We start from the raw sequence: 8,129 nt of genomic DNA, 5'->3' as shown, positions 1-8,129 counted from the left end.
AAAGCTTGGACTAGGTCATCCCAGTTGGAGATCTGCCCCGGAGGCAGGTGCTCTAACCAGGCGCGAGCGGTGTCGGAGAGGAACAGGGGGAGGTTGCGGATGATGAGGTTGTCATCGTCCGTTCCACCCAGTTGGCAGGCCAGACGATAGTCCGCGAGCCACAGTTCTGGTCTCGTCTCCCCCGAGTACTTTGTGATAGTAGTCGAGGGTCGGAACCGGGTCGGGAACGGCGCCCGTCGTATGGCCCGGCTGAAGGCCTGCGGACCGGGTGGTTCGGGCGAGGGACTCCGATCCTCCCCGCTGTCGTAGCGTCCCCCACGCCTGGGGTGGTAGCCTCGGTGCACCCTCTCGTCGAGGTGGGCCCGATGGTCGCGGTGATGGTGCTCGTTGCCGAGACGACCCGGGGCCGCAGGCGCTGTGTTGCGCGTGCGCCCGGTGTAGACCGAGGCTTCCCGCATGAATCGGGAAGTCACGGCATGAGGTTTCGAGGGGTACCCCTGCCTTCGGGAGGCGGAGCTCTCGGCCCGTCGAACCGCGGCGCCTTCCAGGAGATTCTTGAGCTCTCCCTGGATTCGCCGCCCCTCGGTGGTTGATGGCTCCGGCATCGCGCGGAGGAGCATTGCTGCTGCAGCCAGGTTCTGGCCGACCCCACTAGATGCGGGTGGCGGCCTGACCCTGACGTCGTCGGCGATGCGGTGCTGGAAGCCCTGGGGTAGATGACGTATTTCTCCGGCCGGAGGTTGGCCCGCCCATGCCTGCCCGACGTCCCGGCGGATCGGCTCAAGCGCTCCTGCTCCCTCGTCGAGCCTGGCCTGCACCCCGCGGATTTGCTCGAGCTGTGGGTCATGGCCCCCCGCCTGAATGGGGACCACAGCTAGCTCCCGTGGGATGTCAACGCAAGGCACCGGCCTAGGGAGATCACCGTCCTCCGGCATGCCGAGATGGTTGCCTTCGGAGGGACCCCCTAGATCGACGTGGAAACATTCGCGGCTTGGGCTGCAGCCCTCGTCGCCGAGGCTTCGGCTACCGTCGGAACAGTCGGAAAGGCAGTAGTCGCATGCGGTCATGAAGTCCCACATGGCACTAGGGTTGCCAAGTCCAGAGAAATCCCAGCAGAAGCTGGGCTCGTCGTCTTCCTCGGACCCAGAGGGCCCGTAGGTCGAGACGTCCGTCAGCCGGTCCCAAGGTGACCACATACGAAACCCCAGAGGGTTTGGGCTCGCCTCTACGAGAGCGCCCGCCAAAGCGAAGCCGCTAGGCGGGTCGAGGCTGAATCTGAATGACGTGAGATGGGAATCGGTCGGTACCTCTTGGTCGACGGGCGGTGATGAAGTCACGTCGGGGACTGACTGCGCCGTCGTCTCAGGTACGAGGGTGACGTCCTGCAAGCCTTTCGCGAGCGTGCCGGCGTCGTCCGTTTGCTCGGAGTAGGCGTGTCGCAGGGAGACGGTGCTCGTCTTCATCTCAAACGCGAGGTCGATGCCCGACGCGCCCCCTGTTGGGGCACCGGGGCTGTCGACTCGCTCGACAGTCGACGAGGCGCTGCCTCCCGCTTGGCCTTGGTTGCCCCGCCTCCTCCTCCGTTGGCGGGGGAGAGGACGGGGTGAGCTCGAATGTTGTTCTTCCACCACGCGGGGAAGACGTCGTCGATTCTGCCGCCGGCGGGCGGGCTGTCGGCCGCCATTGTCGCTGTCGCCCGGCGGTGGAAGGAGTATCATGTCATAGCTGCCGTCGAGGGACATGAACTCAAGACTCCCGAAATGGAGCACCGTCCCGGGTTGGAGAGGTTGCTGGAGACTGCCCATCTGGAGCTTGACGAGAAGTTGTTCGTCAACACGCAGCAGGCCCCTACCTGGCGCGCCAACTGTCGGCGTTCCGAGACCGGGGGGTCCCTAAGCCGACGAGTGAATGTCGTCGCGTGCCCCAGCCCAGATGGGTCGACGCGAGGCCGAGCGCGAAGGGGGGAAGTGAGGTGGCCGGAGATGGGCGTGAGAGAGGTGGAAATCCCGCGGCCTTCGTGTTCGTCCCGCGCCCAGGTCGGGTGCGCTTGCAGTAGGGGGTTACAAGCGTCCACGCGGGAGAGGGAGCGAGCGGCCTCACGCCGTTATCTGAAATTGGATGCTATCTTTTTTAGTTTCCATATAAAGGTTTTAGGTATATAAAATTTAGTTTAAACATAAGATGATTTATTTGAACTTTTGGGGCTATAAAATTTTGTTTTCCAGTTCAAATAGAAGAATTGTACTTTTTTAGAAGTTATTGATTATTGTGCTTTTGATAAATAATAGTTTATGTTTTGTTTAAATACAAACCTTAAATAGGAAAGGACAAATCTGTTGTCTTGTGGAGCATCCAAGACCATATATCTGTCCTTGTGGATTCCTCGTCTTATCCTGAAGCATCTGGCAGCAAGTTGTCTGCCAAAACTGTAGATGAAAAGGAGAGTCGTGCAGTTGATCCTAGAGGTTTACTTCATGGATGTGACAACACAGTTGAAGATGTTTAGTTCCGCCCTTCCACGTAAATAGTGTTCTCTGTTTTTCTAGAGGTCCGCAAAATAATGGATACACAAGTAGATATATACTCCAAGTTTTAGATGTTCGTTGTTAAAACACACTATTTGTTTAATGACGTTATCATCAATTAAATTAGGATCGATGGTCTTCTCTATGAAAGTATATGTTGATACATGCCTTATTTTCAGTTTTATTTAGAAAACATACCCTATATTGTTTTTTGTTTGGGGAATGAAGCGCACATGAATTTTGTAGTGTGAGCGATGATGCTTGTCTTATTTTATGGGATGCTCAAACTGGTATTGGTCAAGCTAATTCGATGCTTATCTTATTCTGTGAATTTCAATGTATCTTATTATAACATGTTCACTCTATAGTAACGTACCAGCGTTCACCTAGTTATCTTATAAATTACAACTAGAAGGAGAGAGATCCTATAAATTTACAGCGAGCCAGTTGACTGGTGTCATTTCCACTAGACACTGATGTCAGTTCTACAAATAGACATTGTATATCAAAGATTTCTGTGAAAAGTCATTTGTGTCGGCTGACATCAATGACAGACTTAGCTTCGTCCTTGCTGCAACTATAAAACATAAAACCAATGAGGCTACGTTTGCATAGTACCTATAAATCTACAACCAGAACCCACAAAACCAAGAATCTCGTTGGATGTAATCACTTTAATTAACATATAACTCATAATTATGTTAGTTATATGAGGCAATTTTGCAGGATCATATTGCGTTCCTCTAAAATCTCTAATAACTATTAAGGCATTAGTGTAGACTGCCCCCGCCTCCCCCACTTCACTCTCCCTCTCCGCGAAATTCGACATCAACCAGCATCACGAAACCTCCGCACACCATCCGCGCGTGCCCCTGCCCCGACCAACTGCTACCTCCGCAAAATCCCAACTGTTATCAGAATTCAGAACGCGGTGCGTACAACGTAAATATATGTGTGACGGCAACTCGTACGGCACGAAAGGTAGTTGCCTCCCCCGCTACGCCTACCCCACCCTTGGTCCCTACCGCTAACCCCCAGCAGCCGCGTGACACGGTCACTCGCGCAACCCGTTCTGCACCTTGGCCCTTCCCATGGCAACGCCCGCCTCCACGCCGACCCCACCAAACCCTAACCTCGTCTCCGGCAACCCGCCGTCGCTGCTGCTACAGCAGCAGCAGGAGGAAGAGGTGCCAGAGCCAGTCCCGGAGACGGCGCCGATGCCCCTCACAACCTCGATCGACCCCACCCCCTCCGGCGGCGAGGAGAGCGAGAGCGATGACTCGTCGTCCGTCTGGTCGACGCCCTCCTCCGCGCCCACACCCGTCCCCGCCCCCACCCTCGCCCCCGCGGCCAAGGACATCCTCCACATCTCCTTCAACCAGGACTACGGCTTCTTCACAGCGGGCACCAATTCGGGCTTCCACATCTACAACTGTGACCCCTTCCGAGAGATCTTCCGCCAGGACCTCGCCGTCGAGGGCGGAGTCGGCGTCGGCGGCGGGGGAGGGGGTATCGACGTCGTCGAGATGCTGTTCCGCTGCAACATACTCGCACTCGTCGGCGGCGGAGATAACCCCCATTACCCTCCCAACAAGGTCATGATCTAGGACGGTCACCAGAGCCGCTGCATCGGGGAGCTCTCCTTCCGCTCCCCTGTCCGGGGCGTTCATCTCCGGCGCGAGCGCATCATCGTGGTGCTCGAGAACAAAATCTTCGTCTACAACTTCGCGGACCTTAAAGCTGTTGCACCAGATCGACACTTTGAGCAACCCCAAGGGCCTCTACGCCGTGTCACAGCAGCTCGGGTCCATTGTGCTTGTTTGCCCTGGTGCCTAGAAGGGGCAGGTTAGGGTGGAACACTATAAGGCAAGGAAGACCAAGTTTATCAATGCACACACTTCCCGCATCGCGTGCTTTGTGTTGTCGCAGGATGGGAGGCTCATTGCAACTGCTACCACCAAGGGGACTCTTGTTAGAATCTATAATGCATCTGAAGGCAATCTCCTGCATGAAGTATGCTTTCTTTCACGCGCTCGTAGCTATATTGTATACATGTACGTTCTGTTGGGTGACGTTGCAACTAATAAAAACTGATTTTGTCGAGTATGACGCAATCAAATGTCTTACTATTTTGTTTTGATAAGGAATTAAGGATTGTATCATGCCAGACTGCCAGCTCGCATGTTTGGCTTCCGAGCACACTTTCTCCATACCCCCAAGGAAATATAAGATCCGATCATATATGTGTCGATGCTCATCACAGTGTACTCCCGTTGCAACGCACGGGCACACACCTAGTATGCAATTATGAGTTATACTAGCCAGTTGTCCATGCTTTGCTACGATTTTTATATATTATAAAACCAAATAAAGTTATTATTTATTTTTAAACACTAAGATACATGTGGTCTAATGGTTAACCCCAAATATCTAAATCAGGAGGGTGTGGGTTCGAGTTCTTGCTCTGCAATATTTTTTGCGCGGTAGCTGTGCGGGGAAGGGTCATATGCTGGGTGCAGAAGCTTACTCGGGGCAGGTGGTCGGGCCTACAATGTCAGTAAGGAGGGTGAAATCATGTTCATATTAGGTTATTAATAGAGTAATATATATATATATAGGGCAGGTATAACGGGAGCCCTGGGCTTCGAATATTAAAGAGAGCCTGGGTCGGTAACAGGGTCTCGTCCGCTGAATCGACGGCGCATGGGTATGATGGAGACGAGACAGAGAGCATGCAAGACCGACGGCTCCGTGACGCGGTTGGTTAATGGCAAGGCGGTAAACATATGGTAGTGGGCGGAATTATAGGGATTAGATTCCACATGCAAATGTGCTTACTCTGAAACGTGGGCGCGGAATTTATGGATCTTGCATGGGGTATAATGGTGGCAGTTAAAGATAATATTGAATAAGATGTTGAAAGATATGGCACAAAACAGATACGCTATAAATGTTGCATATATAGTGTATACTGTTTGGTGTAAAACATTGAGTCATTGTGCGTAAGTAGTTTGTTAGGGATATTTGTATTACATGTACATTGCTACAATATCGGTACGGTTTCAGAAATTATGGAAATACCCTGGAAACGTGGATGCGGTTACTTGTTAAGTATAGCATCCGTGATTTCCTTTCATTCGAAAAAAATACCCCAGACTACAGAACTAGTTGGCGGTGGAGATGGCCGGTTCTGGACAATCGCCGGCGATGGTAGGAGATGGCGTTCGTCTTGGTCCAGACACTGAGGGAGTAGTTGATGGTAACTTAATGGTTACACCACCTCCTGCTCTACTGGGGCCTGTAATCGACGAGATAAGCATAGGGGAGGAAGGAGAACAACGGATTCGACCTCCGATGTCTAATATTAGCTCTAGAGAGATGGATACGCCTCAAATATTGCATTCACATGTAAGTCCAATTGTTGTTTTTGATTCTTGATTGATTAGATTGTTATGATCATAATCTGTGGTACAAACAACATTGTCAATGAATTGCAGCAAAAAAACATTGATCTGAATATAGTGCCAACAGTAGGGATGACTTTCAAGGATATTGATGATGCATATAAATTTTATAAAAGGTATGCATATGAAGTTGGATTTCCATTGAAGAAATACATGGAGAATATATTCAGTAAGTGGATAAATTGTTCACGTGAAGGTAAAAGTGCACCAAAACCAAATGATACACCTAGGATGAGGAATAGGAATTCTGGTCGTACGCAATGTAAGGCTGGAATCAAATTAAAAAAAAATATGATGATCAAAAAAATGTGGTAGCTGCAAAGATTGAACTGGTGAATTTGGAGCATAACCATGAGTTCATAACTGACGAAGCAGAGAAACAACATCTACGTTGCAACAAAAGTCGGGATGCTGAGTTCATAAATTTTGTTGATGCAATGCATGATAGCCGGGTGCCCCAGCATTGCATAGTTGATTTTATATTAGACATGCATGATGGGCCAGAGAACGTACCGGTAACTGCTCAAGATCTGAAAAACATGTAAGGAATCTTTTGTGTTGACTATGTATATATTGAGTGCCATAGATATTACTATAGTAAATGTTTGCATGTTCATTTTTTGTACAACAATTGTAAGAGGGCAGCAATGAGACGAGAAAACTGCGCAAATGATGTAGCCAAACTTCTGTCTTTCTTTACGGAATGCAAGAAACAGAATCCACAATTTTTTGTGATTTTCAGCTAGACAAAGATGGGAAAATAGTGAGTATTTTTTGGTCACACGCAAGTATGCAGGGGGAATATGCAGATTATGGTGATGCTGTGACCTTTGATACAACACACAAGACCAATATATATGATAAACCACTGGGCATGTTTATTGGAGCTAACATCCATCTGCAGTGTACAGTGTTTGGATTTGTGTTGTTGGGAGATGAAACAGTTCAGACTTTTGAATGAGCTTTCAATTCATTCAAAACATGTATGGGATGCGAGGTACCGAGAGTTATGCTAACAGGTATGTGGTATGTGAATTTGTTATGCTAACACATCAAATAATTTATTGTGATAGTCAAATAATGGTTTGTGAGCAATTGCAGATCAAGATCCTGCAATGTCAATTGCTCTGAGAATTGTATTTCCAAAAACAATTCATAGATTGTGTTTATGGAATGTTCAGAACCGATTTATGCCATTCTTAAATGAATTATATGCAAGGTTTGCTGATAAGGATTTTAAAAAAAAATCCAATCTATTATACATCATCCTTTAACTCCTCGTGAGTTTGAATGTGCCTAGGAAATGATGCTAGAAGAATACGATATGCATGAAGATATGACTCTACGCAAATTATATGAAATAAGGAAAGAATGGATACCGGCATTTTTAAAAAATGACTTTTGTGGGGTAATGGTGTCTACACAACGCAGTGAGAGCATGAACAAATTAGTGAAGAAATCACATGTAGATGCGAACACCCCTCTGCATGAGTTTGCTAAACAAATGATGAAAATGTTGCATAGCAGGAAAATGAAAGAATCAAAGGAGGCATTGATGAGCAAGGTATATCGTGTTTGTTATCAATAATCAATGGCATACATGTTTATGTAAATACGTTATTTAATTATGATGTTAACGTCTTATAGGGACCAAGGACAACCGATACGTTGTATAGATTCGAAGTGAGAGTCTCTAGGGCATACACCAGAGCTGTTATGAATAGATTTGAGGAATCAATGAAATACGCCACTGCATACAAAATATTAAAGGACACAGACGGTTGTGATAAAGATTGGATCGTACAACATACAAAAAGATCTAATAAAATTGTGTGGGGACAACATCAATTCAAGATAACAGCAGACATAGAAGCTGGAGAGTATACATACGAGTGCAAACAGTGGGAACATACAGGTTTGAACATCTTGTCTTGATTATACGAATAAAAGTGCATATTAGATTTGTTTATTGTTATACAAAATAATATATATTATTAATAATATAATGATTGGTCTTCATGATTTCAGGTCTATTATGTGTTCATCTTTTAAGAGCCTTCATGCATCTACAAGTTGAAAAGATACCTTCAAAGTATATATTGCAAAGGTACACTGTCTCATCAAGACAAGATGTATCGTT

General features: G+C 48.0%; 1 pseudogene; it reads left to right on the top strand.

The window, feature by feature from the left end:
* Positions 1 to 3,616: 3,616 nt before the first annotated feature.
* LOC103628413 (autophagy-related protein 18a-like) lies at positions 3,617 to 7,665 on the top strand (annotated as a pseudogene).
* Positions 7,666 to 8,129: the final 464 nt, after the last annotated feature.

Source organism: Zea mays, chromosome 5 (genome assembly GCF_902167145.1).
Source record: "Zea mays cultivar B73 chromosome 5, Zm-B73-REFERENCE-NAM-5.0, whole genome shotgun sequence".
Taxonomy (NCBI): Eukaryota; Viridiplantae; Streptophyta; class Magnoliopsida; order Poales; family Poaceae; genus Zea; species Zea mays.
The sequence above is the reverse complement of the archived record's forward strand: the minus strand, read 5'-3'. Positions and strand labels throughout refer to the sequence as shown.